Consider the following 25,919-nt stretch of genomic DNA (forward strand, 5'->3'; position numbering starts at 1 on the left):
TGCAAGAGCATTGCCATTTTTGCTACTCTTTCTTTACTCTGAAAACACTCTTTGACCCACAGAAACACATTTCTGTGGGCTACTTGACTTTCAGGAGAGTGTGCTTTAGTTACAAGCATGTGTACACCGTTAGTCATGAAGCTGGTCCCTAAAACCCCTTTTTCCTGAAATTTGCTATGAATCCCTTCTGTTTGAATTTTTAAGAGCAAAAAGCATAACTCTTCTAATATGGAAATATACTCCCAATTTGTGCTTTTGTTTTTATGCAGATGTGAACAGATCTCATGTATCTTTATATAGGGACACAGACAAGCTACAGCCCTGATGTCAATAAAAACTGACACTCATGATTATGATTCAATCATTATAGCATGATTTGTGTAAAGCCTTATGTGCAAAATGGAATGCAGTGTTTTAGTTCTAAATTTTGTGTTAGAAAGTACATTGTTTAGATTTATAGTATGGTCAAAGCCAGACATGGCATTGAGATATCCGTAACTGGATTTCCTACAGTTTTTCATATGTAAAAATAGCCATGGAGGCAATTTGGATCACATCCATAGCACTGGGGGCACTTACTTTTATGTTTTCCCCTGAATGGCAAATAAGGATTTCAGGGTGAATTCAGACTGGGATTATAGTGGCCAACTCAGTCCAAAACTTTACATTTGGTCTAGTCTTACTCTCTTCCCTAAAATAGGGCAAAAGGGCCCCATAAATGAGAGAGTGATTCTTCCAAATCACTTGGTGTACAATCTATAATCATCTACATTCCCATCTGCTCACTTCTGGCAAAGCAATTTTCTCTTTCTTATCTTTTGAAATATTTATTATGAACCTGTGTGTGCATCAAGGTCAGATAGTAAACGTTTTGATATTTCAAGTGCTATTTTGGAGGCCTATTTTTCTCTTGCTGATTGGTTTTCTGGAACTGGTTTCCAATTGGCTTGTGATCTCCTAGCTTCTTGGTTGGCTTGTTATCATGCAAATCAAGTGTTGTCATGAGAAACAGTGCTCCCCATTGGTTGGGGGAGGGAGGAATGCAAAAGGAGGGAATTTCAACATGTATCCAAAGGGCTTGGGAGGCAGTGAGACCCCTTATACTGTTGAGATTTTGCCACATACATTGTCTCAGTTTTTTGTCTGGGGCATGCTTTATGTGCATGTCTCTATATATTGTGTTGGGGTGGAATCATGGTTTGTTTGTCTGCTCCTTACTTTTTGCCTTGATTGAAACTGAGGCATTCTCCCTCTATCTGCAAAAGAAACTGTTAATTTATTGGTTTCTAACTAACAAACTTGCTTATGCAAAAGTGAAAGCAATTAAAATAATGCTGAGAATGATGAAAAATAGTGTGCTGTAAACGAAGTTGACTTCAGGGTTAATGCAAGTCAAAGTAGAAACAAAATATCTTTGGATAGAGGAGATACTTCATATTTCTTCAATAATTTGCAAGATTTCTCTGAAATAAACACGGAACATGCTTGTTGTACAAGCCCAGAGCCTTTGGATGGGGTGGTTTATAAATGTAAAAAAAAAAAAAAAACACCAAACATAAAAGTCCTATATACCTTGCCAATGGGCAGCACATTTTTGCAGAAGGAAAGGGAACAGTTTGGTGCAAATAGAGTGAATTAATTTTGAAAAGAATGAAGTGTGTAGAGTTGGTGTAAATAGAGTGAATGAAGTGTGTATTCCAGGGGCATACTATCTCCCAAGTCAACAAAACAGTTTAATGAGTGTGAAAATAGCTACAAGGCATGGATGTAGAGTTATTTTCAGAAAGAACCATTGCTTTATTTTCAAAGGAAGAAAAATTCTGATGAAAGGCACCTTGAAAGATGATCAATTGTATGAAGTAGATTGCAAAAGAGAGCAAGTTAATGTTACAAGTGAGTGTGTACACAAACATTGCATGAGTGTATGGCATTGCCAGTCTGGGCATCCAAGCAAGGCATGGATTTCAAAATTAGTAAAAGATCAATTGGCAAGAAACCTACAAATTAAACCATGCAAATCTGAAGTCAAATTTATTGAATGTGTTACAGCAAATGCAACAAGGGGCCCATATTCATCAACCATAGTGAGGTTTTGGATTTGATTCACAGTGGTATTTGTGAGACCTTCCCAGTAAAGACACCAACAGAGAATCTCTGTTTCCTGACTTTCATAGATGACTTTTGTTGCTATACAAACCCTACTCGAAGAGAAAAATGAGGTGTTGCCAAAATGTAAAGAATATGTGGCTAGAGTAAGCAACATGTTTGGAAGAAAACCTAAGGCTTTGCATACTGATAATGGTGGAGAATATTCTGGGGAGGACAGTAAGCAATACTTAAACAAACAAGGAATTAAACATAAGAGAACAATACCTTATACTCCAGGAATAAATGGACTGGCAGAGAGAAAGAACAGAACTTTGATTGAAATGTCTAGAAATATGCTTCTTGACTCAGGTCTGGAAAACAAATACTGGGGAAAAGCTGTAATGACTGCAACTTATTTGCAGTCTTCCAACTAAAATAAAAGGAGTAACACCCATTGAACTGTGGAATGGGATAAAACCTAACTTCAAGCTTTTTTAAGGTATTCGGATGCAAATACTCTAAAGTTTTTTGAGGAATCCTAAAAAACTAAGAAGAAACTTAGATTGCAGAAGTAAGAAGGAATATTCATAGGCTATGTACTGAATAGCAAAATCTACAGAATACTGGATCCTATCACAGAGACTGTTAAACTGCACAGTGTTGCATATTTTTATGAAAGACAAAAGTCAAAGTGCCAATGAGTTGTCTGACTGTGGCCTGGATTTTCCAATAAGTGAAGGGGCTGAACAGCAACCACAGCAACAAAATGAATAAGTAATCATAGACTATGATTTAATAAAGAGACTCAATTGAGAGGGGGAGACTGAGTCAAAACCAGAGGAAGAGATGGAATCAGAAGTAAGATGTAAAAGTAGAATTAATAAAAGGGGCCCCACCTAAAAGATCATCACTGACAGCCAGAGAAGGGGGTGAGGGGAGCCAGTCTACAGACTGGCGCAAAATTGAAGGCATGCCAGATTCAGAGAAAGGTAAATTCCTGCAATCTGCAAAAGAAAACATTGCTTCACACCATAAAACAAAACTTGGGACTCAGAATTCAAGAATGAAACAATCAGAAGGGGAATGTTGGGATTTTGTCATAAACATTGTCTCAGTTCTTTGTATGAGGCATGCCTCTCCATGTGAATGTCCCTGTGTACTGGCTTCGGGGAGCAGCCATGGTTTATTTGTCTGTTCCTTACTTGTTGCCTTGAACTCAAACTGAGGTCCTCCCTTTCTCAGCATAAGAGGCTATTAGTTTATTGGGTTGGGGTTTTTTAGCCTATATTTTAGTCAGTAAAAATTATCAAACTCTTGTTTCTCCATTAATGCTGCTTCCTGTTCACTTACATATAGAGGATAAGAATTTTCTCTGAAAAATATACTGTCCCTCTGTTGAAGAAGAGGGTACATCAAGAGAGAATGTTTTGTTGCTTTCGTTTTTCAGCACTGAGTATAATATGCTGTGCTATTGCTGCTATAACTATCTGGTTTTGCTGGACCTCAGATTGGCAAAGGCAGAATTTGGATACCTGGCTTCCTTTAGTTGTGGTTTGTTTTGTTTGTGAGATAGTGTTGTGGCGAGAAATGGACAGTGGCAGCCCCCCCCCTCTCTCTCTCTCTCCCTGTAATATCTCTTGATGATTGCTGTCATGAGCTCCATGTCTGGCCTTGAGACTGAATTACGCTTCACTCACTGCCCTGGTCTGCTCTATATTCTGCAATCTGCATTGCAAGGTGTACTTAGTCAAAATGTGGCTAAATTTGCTCTAGTTGAGCATATGACTATGCTTGCTGCTAGGTAAGAGTGCAGTTGTGGCAGCTGTTGTAATGCTAGGAAGTAAGGAGTCATAATTGTGTGAGAGAGAGCAACTTGTGCCAATGATGTTACTACAGCGCAGGCACTGTGGCTGGCAATGGATTCTGGGTCAGTGGTTCTTTTTTGGCTATTTTTAACTGGGTTTTAAATGTGTGTTCTATGGGTGTTCTGTATAGGGATGTGCAAATTGATTCAAATGAATTTGTACCTGAATCTAACTGATTCAGATGATGTAGAGACAAAACAAATCACCCCTGTGGTCCATTGGCTAGATACAGTTACAAATCAAATTGTGCTTGATTCAGTTCGAATCGATTCGAGATTCAGATCCCTCCTATTAATTTCCCTAGATTCCCAGTTGTTGTTTTTTAAGCAAAGCTCTAGCCCTTGTAGAAGTGGAGTTATGGAACAAAATGTGTGGTCACTATTTTTCAAGTGTTTTGATTCTTTGGTGTATAATAACTTCCCCTTAATGAATCTCTATGAGATTCATTACACACCTTCATTTCTTCTATTCATTTTGATTGTCTTTTTGACAGTGACAATTACCAACTGCCATGTGCCAACTACACCCCATTCCCACCTGCAAGGCAGTGGGGTACTACTCAGTTTATGTTCTAGGATTTTTTGCAAGTGTTTAGGCTCTTTGGTGTCTAATAACCTTTCCTCATAATGAATCCCTATGAGGATTCATTACACACCAAAGAGTCTAAACATCTCAAAAATTCCTAAACTATATACTGAATACCCAGTGGCTTGTGGGTTGCGGGGCAGTTGGAACATGAGATGCCACTAATTCCCCACCCTCACCTGCAAAGCAGTGGGGTCAAAATGAACCAAAGAAATGAAAGTGTGTAATGAAGACACCAAAGAATCTAAACACTTCAAAAATACCAAAAAATAAACTGAATATCCCAGTGTATGTGTGTGTGTGGGGGGGGGGGGGTAGTTGACACATGACAGTTGACAGTTGGCACTGTCCAATGATTGTCAAAATGAACAGAAGAAACAATGGTGTATAATGAATCCTCATAGGGATTCATTATGAGGAAAGGTTATTAGACACCAAAGAATCTAAATGTTTCAATATTCCTAAAAATTAAAATGGGTACCCCACTGCCTTGCAGATGTTTGTGGGGGGGAGGGGGTGTAGTTGGCACATGGCAGTTGACAGTTGGCACTGTCCAGTGACAGTGAAAATGAACAGAAAGAAATGAAGGTGTGCAATGAATCCTCATAGGGATTCATTATGAGAAAAAGTTATTATATACCAAAGAATCCAAACACTTGAAAAATAATGACTGCACATTTTGCTCCATAAACCCACTTCTACAAGGGCTAGAGGTTAGCTTTTTTTTTTTAAGTGAAAGATGGAGTTCTGTTTTAGGGTTATGATGCAGCAACTTCGAATCCCCATGATGTCCTATGGCAGAAATATTCAAAATCAGTAAAAACTAAACAAAAATCATTAAAAATCAACCAATTGTCCCACTGCCTTGAAATCAGGGTGGTAGGTGGCACCCATGGGGGCCTACCCACCACCCAAATTAGTTACCCCAAGACCTTGTTAAGTGATACGAATCAGTCCAAATCCAAATTGAATCAAAGCAAATACTAATCGAATCTGGGGTGATTTGGAAGGGGTAGATTTGGATACAAAACAAATCAGGGGTGATTTGTTTGGGACACAAATCAAATTTTAAAAAATCAATTTGTGCACATCCCTAGTTTTGTATTGGGAGGGACATATTCACTTTTACTGTGTGCTCCTACATTGTTTTTCAAGGCAGGGATGCAAAATGCATTGCAAATTGCAATGTAAAACTTGTGTGCCCTCTGTGACTGCAGCTTGTTCTGGCCATAGGGAAAAATGGGGAACTTGAAACACCCCATTGTTCCTATTGGGTAGATCCTAGTGACACCAGTGTGTTGTATGGTAGGACATGATGGGTCCTACCTACTGTCCAAGCCACAAAAGAAATGGGTAAGCTGGCGATTTTTAACAAATCTTTAACCTTTGGGGGAAGATTAAAAATCTGTTTAAAATCACACTTGGACTTAAAAAATGGACTTTAAAAGAAAGTGGTCAGGTAATGTTCCTTTTACATTAAAATATCTGCCACAGGTGATCAAATCCAGGACCTTGTGCTGAAAATTCTCCTAAAGGGACCATTTGCCTCAGACACAGTTATTTAGTGCCTCTCTCACTATACACAACAGTCCTGGATTGGACTCCCTCCCCAGCAAATTTCCTGGGGCAAATAACTGCTTCGATGAGAGTCAATGTGAAAATGGTACAGCAGGAAAGTATTACCACCCCCCACATACGACAGTCCCAGATTAGGCTCCCCATAGCATATTTTATGAAAAGGTCCACTTCCCATCTACTTCATTGTTAAGGCTGTCACATGGTTTGATTCTAAAAGCCTCAAAAGCTTACTGTCATTTGTGCTTGTTTATATACCAGGCTATGTTAATATGCACCATACACGACATACAATATATAATACATTTTCCATTGGAACTTACCTAAAGTAAATATTTCTGTGATTGTTATCTTTAATGTATAGACTGTATTGTGTTTTTCTTATGCATGGTAGCAGTGATTGAACATTGCCCGGTGAACCTTCTATGAAAATGTTAACACATATTTCTCGATCTCAGATTAATTTTAAACTTTTAAAACATTATATATTGCTACTCTTGGTCTGACTTGTCCTGACCTTTTAGTGGTAGAGAACCTTTGTGTCTGGAGGACAATAGAGTAAAATGTCAAATGAAAATCAGTAAAGTAAAATCAGTATGCATTCTTTTCTTGACTCACTGTGCTCTTTTGTATACTTGGGCAAACTAGATTCTGACTCAATCATATACAATTCATACCACTGTTACAGCTATTCTTTGGGATTTAATTGCTTCTAGACCGTAAAATTACCTTAATACAAATAAGCATTGTATAGAATTGTTGACACTGCAGATCTCAAAACTATATGAGCTTTGCTAAAAAGTTTGTCATTGTAAAAGCACTTGCTACATTGTGTCTGAAACTATTTTAAATACTTTGCATATCTGTGTGTATGCTTGCATACTGTACACACAGGTACAGATGCTAAGACAAGTTTAGAGACAAAATGAAACTTTACAAAAGCAGATTCCATGTAAAATAAAGAATGCTCTCTACTTTTCTTGGGCTGAAATGAATGACTAAATCTCATTCAACTCATTGGTACTTTCTTCTGATTAAACATATTTAGTATTGCATTGTCAGTCAGTATGAAAGTTTCTGACACATTCACTTATCATGCCATCCATTTCATAGTGTAATTTATGTGGCAATTCTTCCCACATGACATCTAGCACTTCCTAAAAGGGGGAGAAAATGTTGTCATAATTATCCTTCATATCTTGATGTAATTATGTGAAGTCACTGATTTATATATTACAGGCTTCCTTAGGAAAAATTATTATGTGACCCTAGTAGAAACAAAAGCTAATTCTGAGCTCTTATTGTTTTACAAAAAGTTGTGCACTACCACAAGCAGTGCTCGGCTACATTAGCCATTTATTACTTGATGTTACAGGACACTGGCTGATATACAGACCAAGTATTCAATAGTACTATTCAGGAGTTAGTCTTAAGAATTGTTTCATTTCAGCAGGACTTCCACTGAGTAATTTAGTCAGCTTGTCAGCCACTCGTTTTTAATACTGTGTGATCAGCCTTTGAGGGAAAATACTTAGAATGGAAATCATTCCCCCCCCCCAATAATTTATTGGAAATTATTATGGTGTTTTTTTTCAATATACAGGTGTTTGGATAAATTTAAAGATTAAAATGTAATGTGCATCTGAGGATAATTGGTTCTAGTTTCCCCAACAGCGTCTGTCATCACATAATATGTAAAACTTCACTTGTTTTATTTGGCCACAAAGATCTAGTCATAAGACTATGATAGTTGGATTTTAAAAATTCATGTTAATAAAAAGGAATAGGTTCAAGTAAATTGTCCTGTTTTGGTATTTGTTTGATTATGTCCTGGACAAGGGGGGAAATGTATCCGTTTTGAAAGGTATGATCTAAACAATTCTTAATTTTGATACCTCTTTTATAAAATGTTGAGCAACATGCGCTTGTGTCTATACTAATTAAATAAATAAATACTTTCATACAGAATAACCATCCCACTTTAACTTATACTTCAAAAACAATTAAAACTGTACTTTAATGTGCTCACTTTCTCCCCATATGAGAACTATACTGTTCATTCAGTCTTCTGTATTGTACCCTTCTTTGAATGTACACACCATCTACCTACAGTTTTTTTCCTCTTTATGTTTGACATTTACCTTGGCACTCATTTAAAAAAGAAAATGAAGAGGTATGCCATAAATAATTACTTCTTATTCATCATTATCCTTAGAAATTAACAGCAACAGTGTGCAGAAAGTGATCATTTCAGGTATACGGCCTGTTCAGTTTCTTGATGTGGGTAGATGGAGCACAAGTTCAAAACAAAGAATAATATAGAAGATTGTGCAAACTGTTTATTTCTTTCAAATGAGATTGAGTGCATCAACTTTAGATTTTAATTTCTTTTGAAGAATGAGTTAAAGTGGGTCATACCTGAAATTTGGTTTTCAAACCAAAAGCTTTTATTTATTTATTTATTTATTTTAAAAATTAAAGTATCACTATAAATGTTTGTATTTATTGGAAACATGTGATGCTATGTATGTATGTTTATAGGTTGTTTTAAAAAGTTTGGTTTTGCTTCCAATCAATTTCTATAAGAACCAATCAGTTAGTAATAGATGAAGCCATCATGTTTGTCATAGACAGAATTGTCACATGACAAACCTTGGAGCATTATTACTTTTGAGCTGTGACGTGTGCCAATAAGTAACAAGAAATTATATGCAAAGTCTTCTAACTGGGGGAGGGGGCTGTTTTTCTCAAACTCCCAAAACACATAGTCTGCGGGGCATTGGAATTTTACAACCTAAAGTATAAGGGTTAAAGATCTAGAGAAATATATGTAAATTTGCCACAATTTAAGTTCACTTACAGTAGGCACATTATATATATATATATATATATATATATATATATATATATATATATATACCTATATCATAATGAATTTTGAACAAATCTGGGGAGACTATAGTACTTCTTCCCTAGTTGAGGAGTATAAAATTTCAAAGGGATTGAATGAGCATGGTAGATGTTATGACCACTAAAATGTGAGTTCAGGGAATTTAACATGGGAAAAACAGGCTGGTTTCTCTCCTTACCTTGAATTCAGAAACTCTACCATGCTTCTGTAATACAATGGGTGGCATCACACAACTAACTGCACGTCATTAAACCAGTAACATGCAGGTTAACTATCAGAGGACACCAGAGTGCACATTCTTGCTGAGTGTGATGTCTGAAGCTGCCCATGTCCAGTTCCCACACCACATTACCTAGATCCTACTGATTTCGACAACCCAACTTCAAATCTTGATGACCAAAGTCAGTAAAAGCTTGGAAGAAATGGGGCAGAAACTTAGATGGCTTCAGATATTGGGCCTGCCACATGCACTCTCACTCACATCCAACCTTTTATCTATATGCTACCAGTTTAATGACTCACAGTGGATCATGTGATGTTGCCCACTATCATTTGCAAAACTTGAGCAAAGTTAAGCTATCATTTCTATTAAACCTATTCATGAATCTTAACTGCTCATACTCTGCTTTCAATTTACCAGCTGCAAACTGCTATCCATCTTACTGGTAGTGTCATTTTCCCCACTTTGAAACATAATAACACTTTTTAAATAACTCTTTTTCCATCTACTTCAATGAAGTCCTTCACTAATTTGTGTTAGTGCCAGGAAAACTCAATAGCATGTCCGGATTGGTGCTATCAAGCACTCTGATGCAAATACATGAAACCAAGCAGTGGGGTTTAATGCAAGCAGACAAGAATGCAAAACCAACATCAACAAACATTGACTTGAGACTGTGAATGACTTAACAACATACTAGGTTCTCCATATGTAACATAACTAAATTCTAAAAGGCTTTTCCCTATAATAATAATAATAATAATAATAATAATAATAAACAATGTCATCTTGTCATGTTCATTTGTTTTCAGGCTCAGTAGGAAAAGATTTACCCTTGCAAATAACCAGTTGACAAGTTGTGTTCATGTGTAGGGGAAATGAACTTATTCTGAAACAGTGCTTTGAGATATTGTTGATAGGCCCCTCACAACTATCAAACCACCAGGTTCGAATTTATAGGTCACTGTTCCTCACATTCTCTGTTGCGAAAATGAGCTTACTCTGAATTTGTATCTTGACCCATAATGTTACTGCTCTGCTGAGCATCCTCTCTTGAGAATGATCATTTTCTATTGTGAAATAGGCAAGATCACTTTTTAAAAAGAAGGCTGTGTGACTTTATGTGTATATTTTCAGGATAGCTGATTGGGCCTCACTCACTCACTCACTCACTGACATAAAATTCCCAGACCAAATTATGAAAGATAGTAACATGCTGTTTGGCAGGTAGATTCCAGAACTTACACTACCAGAAAAATAAAAAAAATCCTAGAAAAATTGATTAATTTGCCAGAAAATGTGAGGAAACTCCCCCATTGGAAAAGCATGGACACTGATACTTTCAGACAAACTGAAAGTTCTCTCAGAGACTTTTCTCTCAGGTACTCACAGTTCTCTCAGGTACTTTTTTAGCAGGGGCATAGCTAGCATGTGTGGGGCCTCTGTTCAAGCCCCTCACCCCACATGTGGTCCTCTCCCCCAGAGGTGCAACTGGGAAAGGACCGTTCCACTCCTCACAGTGTATGGGCATAAACACCAGCATCGGCTTATAGCAGGGGATGGAAGCTGGAAGGGCTGGCAGGATGATAGACGGATGGAGCATCAGGGAGCCTGGATGGATGGAGGCCTAGATGGATGGAGCCCTGGACGGATGGAAGCAGGGAGGAGGATAGGCAGGAGGCAGACTGACAATGTATGTGAGAAGTTGGTGTCAGGCTGGAGGTGGACTGGTGGTGTGCATGAGGTGGCCATGTGTGAGCAGCAGCAACAGCATGGGCGGAGCGGGCGTGATGCTGGGCACATGATCATTTTGTGGTACAGGAGGAATGTTTGAAAACTGCAAGCCTGGTTTATTAGATAGATGTTTCCTAGCCACTTTTGCCTTTCTGTTTTGAATCAGTTTGGAATATCATCCATCAGCAGTCAGTGAACCCGAGACTGCAGGACATGGTCAGCTATATAATAGATCTGAGCAATTCACTGAGGCAGATACTGTATGTCTCTATATACATATATTTTGAAAGCAGTCATTGCTTAATTTTGCAGAACAGCATGGATCAATAATAGATCATAAAACTACCTTAGGCCCAGACTTTTGATTATAATAGGTTATAATTTCAATTTAATACTAAGATAAAATGAATGATATTGAAAGGGTGGCTAAGAAAACCTCCAGAACCACCATAGTTCAAAAAACCTGCACTCATGCTCTTATCCATAAATGGTGTTCTCGGGGGTTGAAAATGAATGTACCCAGGATCCATGTATGCCAACTTGAAGAAAAAGTATTTTCTGTTTCCCACACAATTGTTTGGTTAAATCATCAATATATATGCACATGGTTAATGCCAGTGCTTTTTAAAAGTGGCAGCTGTGAATCAGATATATAATTGTTTAGTCAGTCACCATTTGGTGATTACTTGGTGCACATAAATAAATTGAAATCAAGATTGTGGGGTGATATCATTTAAATATCTTTGTAGAATCAGGTCCAATGTGGAGAGCTGAGCTTGAAGACATAGACCATGCTTCCCCAAACTGCAGCCCTCCAGATATTGCTGAACTACAACCCCCAGCATACCCATCCACAATAAATTGTGGCTCAGGATGCTGGGAGTTGTAGTTCAGCAACATCTGGAGGGCCGCAGTTTGGGGACGCCTGACATAGACCTTCAAAGACAGCCTTAATGACATAGGCTGATATCCAGACTAAATTACTTGATGGGAGTGCTGTTGAAATTAATACATCTCATTTAGTCAGAATGTCAGCCATAAGATTCAGTTCCTACATCTGTTGTGGTCCTTTAGTTAGTATTGCAGCATGAATTTTGCTACTTCTTATATTACTTCTCATAGTTGGATACCCATGCCTGAATGCAAAATACAATGCAAAAATATATGATGTTCAAAATGTCATATATAAATGGTGCATATGTATGCTTTATTAGATTTTTAAAAGTTTGTATCCCCCTTTTAGACAAAAGTTTCTGAAGTGATTTGAAACATTCTCAAAATACAGTACCTTCCCAGTACTTGAATATATATATATATATATATACACACACACACACACACACATACATACACATACACACACACACACACGCACACGCATTTGGTCTCTTTAAGTAATCAAGTATGTTTAACCAAGTACAAGTCATAATGGCTGACATCCTCAACTAGAAGCTTTCTCCTTACCACAATGTGCACACTTGGTGGGGTTGAGCAGGTTTTGCTGATATTCTTCAAGAAGCCACCTCAGCCTTACTAAAATATGTCCCTGAGGTTCATGCAACCCTCCGGGACATATTTTCATAAGGCACAAAGATCTTCCAGAGGCAGAGGAGATCAGCAAACATCACTCCCCTGTGACCACAGTAATGGTAAAGTCTCTGGCTACACTAAGAGCAGCCTCCACACTAAGTAGCTACATTGTCACTTTGTTAGTCACTATGGTGACAGCCAGTGTGTGTAGTAGCCATTGTAATGGACCATAAATCAAGAGTACATGTGATGCAAATATTTTTTTAAAACTGCAGTTTTGTGATATATAAGATCCATCCAATCAGTTATCAAGATGATCAATTGGTGTAATGTAAAGTACCTGATCTGACTATGATAAAACTGCCATCTTTTGTCATAATCTACAATCCAAAGATTTAAAGTTAACACATTGCATGTTCCTTCATTTTCACAGGATTTCTCAAATGAAATGTCATCCTATTTTGATAGATATTATTAAAGACAGTTTGATATATATGTTCCACTGTATGAGATATAAAGAAATTCAGATTTTGATAGTTAAATTTAGACAGAAACATTTCAAACTCTGTGGAGAAGATTTAAAGGAAAATTTATACAATTTACTTTTTTCCTTTAAAAAAAAATAGAGATGAAGATGTATTGAAGCTGTAAATCGTGGGTACTAAAATCTGTTCTCTAGAAGCACTGTTAGTAATGCCAGTTGCAATAGTCAGAGAAACAAAATAGAAATCCTGAAGTATCTTGTTAATCCAAGGTCTTAAAGTACTAATTGTCTTCTGAAAACATTAAGTAATTGTTACAAATATTTCACAGGACATAGTGTAATAACAGTGATCTACACTCATCTTGAAAGCTTTGCTCATTCAAATCACAGATTAATCACATAAAGGCGAACCAAAAAAAACCAAATGAGAAGGGAAATAATTTAGCTGTAAATCATGTAACTAGGCTAACATGAATCACGGAAAACGGTACCAGCTTCTGTGATTTAGGTGACATATAAAAAATAGCCCTTCGTGGATTGACAGTTATAGGAATAAATGATAAAATTATTCAGCAGTGGTATGTTCGCTTCTTCCCATTTGTCATCTTGTGTCTGATTACTTCTAAGAATTTAATTAAGGGGGCAACTGAAGCACACAGACCTTTAGTAACTCTGACAATCTGATGCCTTTTTAGGTCTTTTCAAAGAAAACGTATGCCTTGTTCATAGCCCTGTTTGTGACACTAAATATTGCACAGTACTATGTGCATGCTGTTTGCTCTGCCAGCTTATTGCCTCTGGTGTTTATATGGAAAGCAGGATTTAAAAGCCATATGGGACAACCAGTACAGCAATAAAAGTATCAGAAGAGTAGCTACTAATTTAAAGAAACAGTGAATAGTTAAAATACAATGTATATATTCAAACAAATCAGCCTAATATTTTGTTTTCCAGATAAAATCAAAATATATTTTAAGCATCTCATTTGCACAAGAATAATAAATCTTTGGATTATATTCAGAGTGTTCTATAGACTCACGGATTCTGGCTATTGATGTGACTGAAAATAGAACTACATAAATGGATCACAAAGGTGAATGAATTCTAAATGACTGTCATTTGTTGATGACCTATAGATACCTACTACTCACCTCCTGATGACCGACAGATACCAAATTTTGCATACTCAAAATTCCTGCCACTGAAATTAGATGAATGCACTACTTTTTATACCAGAATATGCTTGGGGATAAATTTAAATGATTTTTTTTAATTTCCCCCCACACACATTCTGAATTTATTATCATATTTTAACTGTTATAGTTCACAACAGATTTTTAAACATTCAATAATCAGTCAATAATTCCAAAATGCCCAAGAAAAGCAGATCTTTCTGAGATTCAAATTTACTATGATTCATATATGGTCATTATACAATCAAATGAATAATGTTTGATGTTGAAATCCTACGAATTCCATACAGTTTTTTACTTCCCTTTTGCAAGCACATTAATTTAAAAAAATCTATTATGTAACAATTTATTGAATTTTCCTAGTGTCTCACTCTTCATGTGCCTTCTCTGATTGGGAGGTTGGCGGCCAGCAAAAGCCATAGATCGCGGTCCTAGAATCATAGATGATATCTTCTGTGTCCATTTCTATCCATTCTTTCAGGTCATCAATCTATCCCCTTCTTCCTCCTTCCTCTTGATATTTTCCTGCTAGCTTTCCTTCTAGCATTAGTTGTGGTATTTGATATTTTACTCCTCTGAGGATATGTCCACAATACTCCAGTTTGTGTCTCTTGATTGTCTGTATTATTTGTTTATGTGTTTTTGCTTTTTGAAATACTTCTTCATTTGTTGTTCTACTGGTCCATTTAATCTTGAGTATTCTTCTGAAAAACCACATCTCAAAGGCCTCACCTATTAGTATATGTAGATAGATGGATCGATAGATTTTTCCCCAATGAAATAAAATTAAAATTAAATAAAAATAGCCTGTATGTGCATCTGAAATACAATTAAAAACAGTTTTGCCCGCCCTCTGGTACTGGTGTATAGTTTCACTTCAGAACAGCTTCAATGTTTTAAACAGCTAAATTAAAGCAGCTTTTTAGTGTTTTTCTCTGTCTCTCAAAGCAGAAATTAAATCAGTTTTAATTTGTTTTATTTGCTAACACTGAGGATATAATTATTGCTGCTGAGCCTTTTTAATTGTTTTCAACTAGGTGCTTGTCTTTAAGTTGCAATAGCCTACTAATTGCACATTGTTGATATTCCCTTTTCAAATGTGACAAAGCATCATAAATCCAAGTATTTAGGTTTATTGAATTTTGAAATGAGTTGATTAGTCATACAATGGATAAATGACCCAATGCAAAGCAAAATGAATTTTATGATTTACTATGGTTTACAAGTTCCCTTGGAACCATTATGTGTAAATTGCAAGAAAGCATTTACAAGTAAGTGATCATAGTTATAATCAAGGCTTTATATATATTTTTTCCAGTGAACATATGGGAAAAGGAGTAATTTTTGAATATGTGTTTCCGTGCACAATTGATTTTTATTATCACCACAGCTATATGTTTTGACCATTGAAAAGTATTATAATATTACATATCATAATATATGTTGTAAACAATTGGCAACAGTTGCTGTTTTTATGAATCAAGATCTTTCTTGATTCATAAAAATCAAGAATATTGATTTCAAGAAAATCAAGAAAAATCAAGAACATATTGATGATGTTCACTTAATCCAATGAGACAGATCTGTCAGAGCAGATCACTGACTAGTGCTCTGTCCTGAGATCTAGCGTTATATACTGCTTCTTTTTTTCTGTATTTGAAAACAGTTTGTATACTTCAAAACCACTGACACTGTTTGAAACCAATATTCTCGCCACATAAGCAAGACATATTTACATGGTTGTCTACAACAGCCAGCTAATTACAATTACATAGGGTGTCCAGAATAATTAGATAACATTGCTTCATTGTTAAGGGAGAAGCAATGTATAAGAAAGCACAGTTTTTTGCTCACTGGTAGTAATTGCCCATAATCCATTTAAAACAAAGGGAGGCAGAACACGTTACAAATGTGGCTACAGATGTCGCAAGGCAGGGTGTTCGACCAATTCTATTGCTTTTTTGATCAATCACAGAACTGACTAGAGGGAGGTAAAAGATGCAGATAGTAAAAGGGACCTTGGTTTCAGGACAGTTGCTGTTCTCCTAGCCTATCACGCAGCTGTTCTTTCAGGCGCGTAACAATGATAGGGCAAGGGGAGACAGTTGTCTGGGGGGCCCACTGCCTGGAGGGGCACCCCAGAGGCACCTCATGTGACTCCCCATTGCCCCCTGCCCAGCCCCATAGCCTCTCAGCCACTTGCCCTCTTCGCCGTCTCTCCTGCTTGTTCTGCTGGCCCGCAATCGAAGCAGCAGGCAAGCTGCCAAGAGCTCCTTTTCTCCCGCCTCTCAGCTGATTGGCGGGTGGGCGGGGCTTCCACGGAGGCCTCCGTGTAGGCCGCAGTGAAGCCTGAACTCGAGTAGGGCCCGAGCAAGCCAGGAAGGAGGAGGTAGCCAGAGTGTTCTCTGCAGCAGAAGACCCCTTGCTGCACTGCTTAACCCAGACCAGCATTTGCCAGGTAGAGTGTGAACTCCTTTTTGTGGTTACCTTTCCCGCCCCCATATATAGGGATCTGCTTGCCATAGGGCTTGGATATGGGGGGGGGGGAGGGACCGAGAAGTCTCTGGATATATATTTTGAAACAGCTTGGAAAATTTGCTGACTTAAAAAAAACTATCTAAAAAGTCCTATAAGTGGCTTGTTTCATGGCAGAAAATTGCAAAAACTTCTGGAACAGTATTTTATTAATTTTATTCATTCATTCATTCATTCATTTATAAATGCACTTATGTTCAAGTTGTTTTGCAACCCAGAAGGTCTGAGTGAGAACTGTGAAGCATGTGTGGTGCTTTTATTTTATTTTTCTTGTGTGTGAACTGCTCCCCAATAACTTGCAGGGACTTCAGGGTCAATCTGGCCAACATGTGAATGCAGCACCTCCATTCCAGAGGAGATGTGTCTTAAAGGGCTTTAAAAGCCTCCTGTAAAAAACCTCCTGCAATCAAACTTGACTGAATTTGTTCAGAATTCTGAGAAAACAAACATAGGTTCACCCTGCATGGTTGAAAGTCTCCTTTGCTAATCTGCAGCGAGGGGCCCATTTTAATAATTCATCTTTCTAGTGTGTTCTAGGCATTAAAAGTAATACAAATGTATAGTACTCAGTGTATATCACTATATATTGTGACGTGTGTGTGTGTATTCAGTGAAATGTATTTGCAGGCAGCATACTTATTTTGGAATATCAGACTTAAATCCTTGGGGGCCTGGGGTGTGCGGAGGCCCTGGACTTTGGGGGGGGGGCCCATTTTAAAATCTTGTCTCTGGGCCCACTCCAACCTTGCTACGCCCCTGTGTTCTTTTGAATTGCCTGCCAATGTAATAGACAGCACTGGGCTGTGGGTCATGGGGCCCTTTGCAGAATTGTTTACTGGGGCTCCTTGTCTCCCATTTATACATAGTATGCTATTTTTTGCTTTGCATTCACACAGGCTTACACTGATAGTGAGTTCTAGCCTATGACAGAATAATGGATTAGGGCAATTCTTCCAGAATAAATGGATTATGAGCAATTATGCCAGAATAAATGGGTTTGTTTTCAAGTGTCATGGGAATGTTGCTTTCACAGGCTAACAGAGGCAGGAACTCTTCCTGTGTCCAACTAATCACACACTATTCAAAGTACAAAAAACTCTGTTCATTCTGCTTTAGATGCAAATGGCTGTGAGAAGAAATACAACTTGCTACACCTTTTAGTTCTCTACCATCCATTTAGGAAACAGTCAGAGAAACGAAGCTAATGTGAGAACTGAAATGTCAAATAATTACTTTACATTACCATGCTGAGTCATGAACTTTAAAAAGATTCCTTTCTGTGCTGGATATGCTGTGGAACATGCTAACCATACATAGCTCTGGTTATGTGCTGATTATGTTATGGGAAGTGAATTTTTAAAAATATTTTTTTCTATTTTCCTCTGAGATTTGAAACAAATGGGAGGGAGGCACACTGCCTTTCCTAGCACAGCCCTCAAATGTTATATTATGGCACAAGTTTTTAATGTTAGCAAAGGCCAGGTCACAACAGCTGAAGACCCCTGTGTGTGGACCTCAGGCAGCATTCCTGCAAGGACACAATTTGTGTGAACAAGTGCTTCTCTGTGGGGACCGTGCATGTGGCTATAGCAATATACATGATTGAAACAGCAGCAAGAAGGGTTGCTTTGATTGCTCATATGATCGAGGCCACCTTAGACAACCCACTATATGCCACCAGTTCAAATGCCCTGCTAATACAAAATCCTCTCTCTGCATGAAATTAGTCCTAGAAATCCTGCTATACCAACCAAGGCATTCTGTGAGATATGGTGGTTTTGTTTCTTGGCTTTAAAAACGTCCATCATTGACAGGACTACACTCAAATCAGATTACAATAGTTTACCTCTCCTTGTTAGCTCATTGTAAGAGAAACTCATTTAAGAGGAGATTAGTGAATATGCTGCTGCTTTGGTAGAAATGAACTGAGGAAATGGTCCTTGTCCTGTCTTTTGTTCAGGGCATTATAGTATTCTGAGGTTAAAGGAGAACCTACCCCAAGAACCTGTCACTGTTTTCTAGCTCGATTTGCTTTGTATTTGGCTACAGTAGTATGTATGCATATTTAGGGGGGGGAGGGGGCATAGAGAGGGCAAAGTGGGTGGCATTATGTTAGATTTCTGAAAGAAAAAATAATGGTGTATTTCACATTCATGCTCACATTCTAAACATAATCGGAACTGACCCCACAGGAACCTGCTCTTTATAGACTGATGCTTTCATTGTGTATTGATTGATGAGAATAAAAGAAAAAAGCTCTTCCTTTGCTTTAAAATATGTGTTTTCATCAGATACTTGCTTTCTATGAAATTCTGTGGCTTTGTAATCCTAAATTGTTAGCTTAGCATCACATTGAATGTGGGACTGAGTATGCTGAAACATGTCCATATAGTCCATATGTCCATATAGCCTACATATGTCCATATAGACTATAGTTTTTTGAAAAGCCCATCGGGGTGACAGTCCATATAGTCCATATGTCCATATAGCCAACAAGCCCTTCAGAATTAGCCAAAAACGCCCAACAATATTTCTTCTCAGTTTTGCTTCCTTACATTTCTCTCCTATGGAAGCCAAAACAAGAGGAGGAGTTCCTAGAATTTTTCAAGATGAAATCATTCATCTTTCAAGCAGTGTTTATTCTGCCCACGTACTGCCTTTTGTTTTATGCCACATTCTCTCTCCATGTTATGACAAGCAATCTGTTGCTATTAGAGCTACAATAAAGTTACATAAAAACTTCAGGGTCAGTAATACAATCAGTTGCTACCTTAACTGTGAGTTGCAAGATGTTGCAAGCCATGGTGTTGGTCTAGAATGGAAATGTGTGAAAGAGTTACAGCTGCAGAGCAAGAAATCAAATGTGAATTGGAAACAAGGTTGCCGTTTTTAAGATGGGCAAGAATTATGTATGATCACCTTGGGCAGATTTGGAAGATGGTTGAACCTTTAATTATCAATGCATAGTAGAACTGCACTATAGAAATCCAGAATATCCTTTTTAGACATTTCAGCAAAAGACATGTCATCTTTTTGGTTATTCACACAACCTTTCTTGGAAAGGTGAAAACTGTTTCATTATATTTAATTGGCTACCTGCGGTTCATTAGTGGCAGCGTCATTAAGTAATATTGGAACATTTGTAGTAGCTAATCTTCTAAACACTTAGCATTTACGTTGACCTCACGAAAGGTAACAAAGGTCAAGCTTTGGTTCAACAGAGTTGCCCATTCACCAGGAAGACTGGCATAGCAAAGTAATCTCTGCGTGTCACTTTTCATTAATCACACTACTTTCCTGTTCATGAAATGCCAGCAGATAATTGTTACTAAATGCGATTTGCAACACCCTGTGCTGTGGTTGAAGGGCCAGAAATAGGGAAACAGATAAAAACATTGTTTAGCTTGCAGGCAGCAAGTGTTTGCTATTCAAAAGTACATCATGCATAAACATTGATTTAGCCATGAGCTGACACTTATAAAGCTTTGCTGTTTCCAGAAAGCCCTGTGGTCAGGCTAAGTAATAGCCAAGGGCAAGCACTGTTACCTGTCTCGCAATGTTGCATCCTATATAAATTGTCTGATATTGAAATCTATCAGTTTCCATGATAATGGGCAGTTGTATTATTGCTATAAGACAGAACAAAGTGCATCATAAAAAAACACTTGAATGTGCTCTTGGAAACTTGTTCCTGAGTAGTTTAAGTTGACTTGAGATAAATATTGCATGAAGAAGTTGCTTCATCGGGTTTTTGTGGATTATTTTAAAAAAAAAAACACTTGAGATGCTATTTTGAATTTTATAGTTTTTAAAAACAGAATTGAGATCAACATTAATATAAATAGTATGAATATATTTATATTAATAGAACATAATGTGGTTTAAATATTTTTCACACTGATCCACTGCAGCAAATATTCCAACTGATTCTTTGATTGTTTCCCATATCACATGGGAGTCAAAGGTGTTCATATTTCTAAGTTCACCACTCATAGTTATTGTAGCTAAAGGGTAAATGTTAGGCCTGTGCAGGTTCAAAAAAATCAGATTCGGATTTGAATCTGCAATATCTGATTTGAATTTGACAATAACAGATTCTGATTCTATGGGCTCTGGTGATATCAGATCAGATTCAGAATTCAAATCCGAATTCTGACTTAAATTCGGATTCCCACCCGAGTGGTCAATGGTGAAAATAAAATGCCAAAAATCACTTGTTCATCCTAGAGTCTTGAAACTTACTACACATATGGGGAAGGATGTCAACGCCCACTATAGTGAATTTGAAGAGCATTGGACAATTCCATGATTTTTTGTGAATCTTTGAAAAATTTGTTTTAAAAAGGCTAAAAATGGTGGAATCTGGCTTCTTTCAAGCCAGAAACTTACAAAAGGTTGTGGATCTGAATTCCCTCCATGGAACAATATTCCACCCCCATGTGGAGAAAAGAGGACATTCCTTTGATTTTATATTAAAAAAATTTCTTCCCTATTTCAGGAATAGGCAAACCTTTTAAAAGGAATTAAAAGGACTTCAAAACTTTTAATTCCTTAATAGCCAGAAGGGAAAGTGAGAGATTCTTTCTAACCACCCAAAAAAATTAAAAGTACTTTCACTTTTAGTATTTGCTTCTGCAGTGGGGAAGACAAAAATTAATATAACATTAAATGAATGTCCTTTTTGCTCCACATGGGGGTCAAGTAATGGTCCTAAGGAGGGCTCCAGCTCCAGAACTTTTTGTAAAGTTCTGGCTTTTTTAGGGTTTTTTTCCAAAAAATTTCAAGAAGTTACCCATAGCTTGGAAATAAATAACACAGAATCCTGCCAATGCGGTTTTCATGTGTGCCAGATTTCATAACTGTGTGCCCACCCATTCAGAAGATTTAAAAGGGACATGCTGTTACTCCTTTTCATGAAGGCAAAGGCAAGATTCTTCCACCTGCTGGTGGAATGATGGTCCAAGGAGGTTCTACAGTTTCAGAAGTATTTTAATGTTACTGCGTGCGCCCGTGCACGTGCTGGCGCACACAGGTGTGTCGTGGACTTCTGGTCATATCTGGGAAATGGGGGCAACAAGGCGGTAGGGAGGTACACTGAGACTTCGATGGGCTTTTAAAAAAACAAATGCCAGTGGGGGGGGAACACATGGGAGGGGTAACCCACCCCCACTCTTAAAGCTGCACCCCTGCTGCCTTCAAGCCTTCCTGCCACTGTTCCGTGAACATCCCTGCTGGACACAGGATGGGCACAGACAATGGAAGCACAGCTTCATTTACAATTCTTCATACCTGAACTTTTAGATGTTATTGAGAATTCCTGTTCCTCACAAATGGAAAGCCTATTTATATACATTTCTACACTATATGAGGCTGCCGGGCGGGTGTGGTGGTGGATTCAGTTCATTGGGAGTTTAGAATGATAAAAATCCATAAAAGGAAACCTAGATATTTAACCACTACTGTATAAAGAAAATATCTTTTTGGCCTACAGTAAACCTGGATATATTATTTATTTCCACTCATTATTGACATCCATTAGTGACTCCCTTGGGGTTTTCCTTTTCTTGCCCTCATGAATTATAAGATCATCAATCACCTGCATGAAAATAAATAATGTATCCCCATGCAGTGTATACTAGATAGAGTCTATTAGTCTAAGATCTCACCTCTGCTATTACTTCACAAATGGTTATGCAAGTACAAGAATTGCTCTAATTAAAGCACTGTAAATAAAGGAGAATTGACTATGATGTTCCATTTTGGTCTTAAACTTCTGGGAGGGCTATAGTGATTTAGGGAACTTTCACTGTAATAATCATGTATATTTTATTCATTTGCTGCTTTGCAGAAAAGCAACTGCAAAAGAAAATATAAAGCCAGATTGTATAAGCATTAAGATGATAACAAAGATATCCTTCCATTAGCAGCTGACATAATTTCACATAAAACTTTTCCTCCCCAAACAAAAGCTATTATGTTCTTTTGGGGGATTGGATTATTCACACATGTTCTTCCTAACTTTAGTGGATAAACAGACTCAGAGAGTATACCAGCATGTTAGCCATTCTTGATACTGAGTCTTAGGCTTTGATTTGATTCTGATCCCTCACCACACATTATGTGTTCAGGGATGTGTACATTTGAATTTTGGAGGTTGCCTGCTGACGTCTAAGTAAATAGGAATTTATGCAGGCAACTGCTTTCTTATAATTATTTCATTGTAGGGTATCTTGCTAGCTCATACCTTAGGAGCATATTGAATTATTCTAGGAGGTATGTTTCTATGCAAAATTATAAGTGTTTATGCATAGTTGAGCATTTCTTTGACTCTCTTTTTCTTCTTCTGACAACTATAGATTTTAAACTGAGATTGTGTGACAGTCAAGGCGATTGGAATGCATTTCAGTGATATGCAATAGCTTTTCCTCTAGTAATCAAGTGTCCTGTTTCACTCTTTGGTACCAACATGCAAAATCCAACTTTTTTGGAATGCAGAATTTATGGGAAACTCTACCCACTCAATAATTGCTTTACTTTTGCATTTTTGTTCTGTCCCTCTGTATTAGGGACCTTTAAAATAATAGCTACTGAGGCATGATTCTTTAAAATGCCATCATAGACAAGAGAGATTAATGTTCAGGTCACATCAGGTACATACATTTTGCATAACCCCTACTTTTTTCCACTGTCTTGCTGCTAGTCTATTTTAAAGCCGGGAATGGGATAGTTTGAAATTATTCTATTGTAAGACTACTGTGTACTGTGGAATTCTGGCTAAGATGAGAGAACTGAATGGTCATACATTTCCATAATTATTGTATAATTACAATTAAATAGATAACTATAATTATCCATAATTTATATAATGTGTGATTTAGACATCTGTAAGATGGCCCTAATATGTCTATTATCTACCTGAAGGCTTCAACACTGTACAATAGTCAGATATGGTGATTCACTAGACTTGGTCATTTTAATGTATATCAGATTCATTTGTTCCACCAAAAATGACCACTGAACATCTGAAGATGTCACAGTGCAAGACAATCAGTGGATTGTCATTGCTCTCAAATGCAGGTTTTCTGCACACAGTGATGCCCACTTCAAAAATATCTGACATTTTTGCTATCAACCTTTTTATCAAATGCAAAAGCTCTAGACCTTTTAAAGGTAAAGTTGTGCCCTCAAGTTGGTGTCGACTCCTGGGGACCACAGAGCCATGTGGTTTTCTTTGGTAGAATATAGGAGGGGTTTACCATTGCCTTCTCCCTCGCAGTGTGAGATTATGCCTTTCAGCACCTTCCTATATTGCTGCTGCCCAATACAGGTGTTTCCAATATTCTGGGAAACATACAAGCACAGATTCGAACCAGCAACCTCTTGCTCACTAGGCAAGTCATTTTCCCGCTGTGAAAAGGCAGTTCACACACACACACACACAAATCCTCACAATAGATAAAAAGTTTAAAGAATAGTTTAACTGTTGGACAATATCTTATTGTCCAACCTGGACACAATTTAGGTTAACAAAAGAGGAAAGGAAAAAGCTCCTTGAGATTTTAGGAAGTGGGTGAGCAATTCTAGTGCCAATATCAAGCCCTAATTTTAAAAAATGAAACTATACAACCTCAGCATTTGACTACAGTTTGGGAAATTATTTAGTTAAATTTCAGTTAGTGAAAGCTTTGAATGACAGCTTTGTTGTAACTTCCAGGCAACAAAGAGTTCCTCCCACATTACTTGTAAATGATACTTTAGTACAATTTCTCTGCAGTGTAAGCTCAGCTAGGTATATAAGCTGTTTTTCTATGTCAAAATGCATTGTACAGTTTTTTGGGATGACTAGATTTCCAAGCCAAGCCTCTCTAAAACTGGAACATCTGTGGTAAAATGGGTACTTGATCCAGGCCAAAAGATGAGTGAAGTAGGTAGTTGTGAGAACTTCAGTAGGCGACTAGAATATTGACCACTGTCTAATCCTGAGTCCTAGCCAGAGCTTGAATTATAGTGTAATGGACCAGAGGGAGCTCCTTTCCTTTTGTGAAGTCCCCTTAGATTGTTTTCAGAAGGCTAAAGGAGAGAACGATTTGGCTAAAATTGGCCATCAGATGGTGAGACTTGTGTATTCAATTAATGCCCCCTCCATTTCCCCTGATAATGGTCCGACTTCAGTACTTCATGCTGTGCTCTAATGCCAGAATCAAAACTAGATCGCAGAATCATAGGCCTGTGTTTTATATAATTATGGTTTTGAAAGTGGGGCAGCATACTGTAAGTGCCCAGACACAGTAGGGTTTGATATAACTGTAAGTTGGATGTTGAAGAGCTGGCTCACATGTCATGACAACTCAGTCATGTAGAGTTCGGGGAACACTGGAATCATGTCTGGATCCCTGCGGTACCGCCAGCTCTGACATGATGGTGTTGGAGCTGTCATGACATGTAGCTCTTCAACATCCTACCTACTGCTACATCAGACCCAAATTTCTCTAGACACAGTTTATGTCAACTGACACCTCTACTCTTTACCTATCATGATTACTGCCAAGCATATCTTTTATTTCAAAAATAGCTCTGTTAGGCTTTTACATTCTGTTTTCTCTGAAGTCCTGGGGATGTTGAGGCCATTGCCTCAGTTCAGAAGTGTTTCAAAATTGCCAGAAGCCCTAGGACAAGCCACTGAAGCTGCTGTCACTGACAGCGCTAGCCCACTCTGGCCACACTCCTTCCCCTTTATCAGCACATAGATGCAGGGTCATGGTCAGAGCTGGGAACCCTCTTGAGTCAGTGAAGCACTTTCCTTGCTGGCTGGATGCTTCCCTTTTCTGTCTCGTGCATGGAGCTAGAGGGAAGAGATAGTGATAGAGAGTAGGATTGTGCATGAACTGAGGTTTGTGCACAGGTTTGGAAACACGCCGGGTGGGGGGGGGTGGCAAGCGGGATCTTTAAAAAGGTCTGTACAAAGGTTCAGTGTGTAATTTTAAAAGGTTCTTACTCAGGACAAGGCAACAGAGAGTGTGCCTCTGACAGCACCAGCTGGCCTCTCCTCTGCACTGCTGTGCCAACACCAGCTCTCTCCCTCATACAAGGTGAAGAATTCTAATGCATTACAGTTTATCACAAGTGACATCAAGCAACTCGCTCCTATTAGGATGTGAGCAAATTAGCCTTGCAGATTCTACTCATGCAGCACCAGCAT

At 37.9% G+C, this 25,919-nt stretch overlaps 1 protein-coding gene across 22 annotated transcripts in view; it reads left to right on the plus strand.

The window, feature by feature from the left end:
- Nucleotides 1-25,919, plus strand: part of TENM3 (teneurin transmembrane protein 3) — a 2,371,016-nt gene that overhangs the window by 1,199,223 nt on the left and 1,145,874 nt on the right. The window contains exon 1 of one of the 22 annotated variants that reach the window (XM_053252613.1): nucleotides 16,555-16,643. The exons of the other annotated variants lie outside the window; for them this stretch is intronic. The gene's annotated coding sequence lies outside the window, so the exon portion shown is untranslated. Of the gene's footprint in view, nucleotides 1-16,554; nucleotides 16,644-25,919 lie in introns of those variants that run through there. 22 annotated transcript variants of the gene reach the window in all.

This window comes from Hemicordylus capensis, chromosome 5 (assembly GCF_027244095.1).
Source record: "Hemicordylus capensis ecotype Gifberg chromosome 5, rHemCap1.1.pri, whole genome shotgun sequence".
NCBI lineage: Eukaryota > Metazoa > Chordata > Lepidosauria > Squamata > Cordylidae > Hemicordylus > Hemicordylus capensis.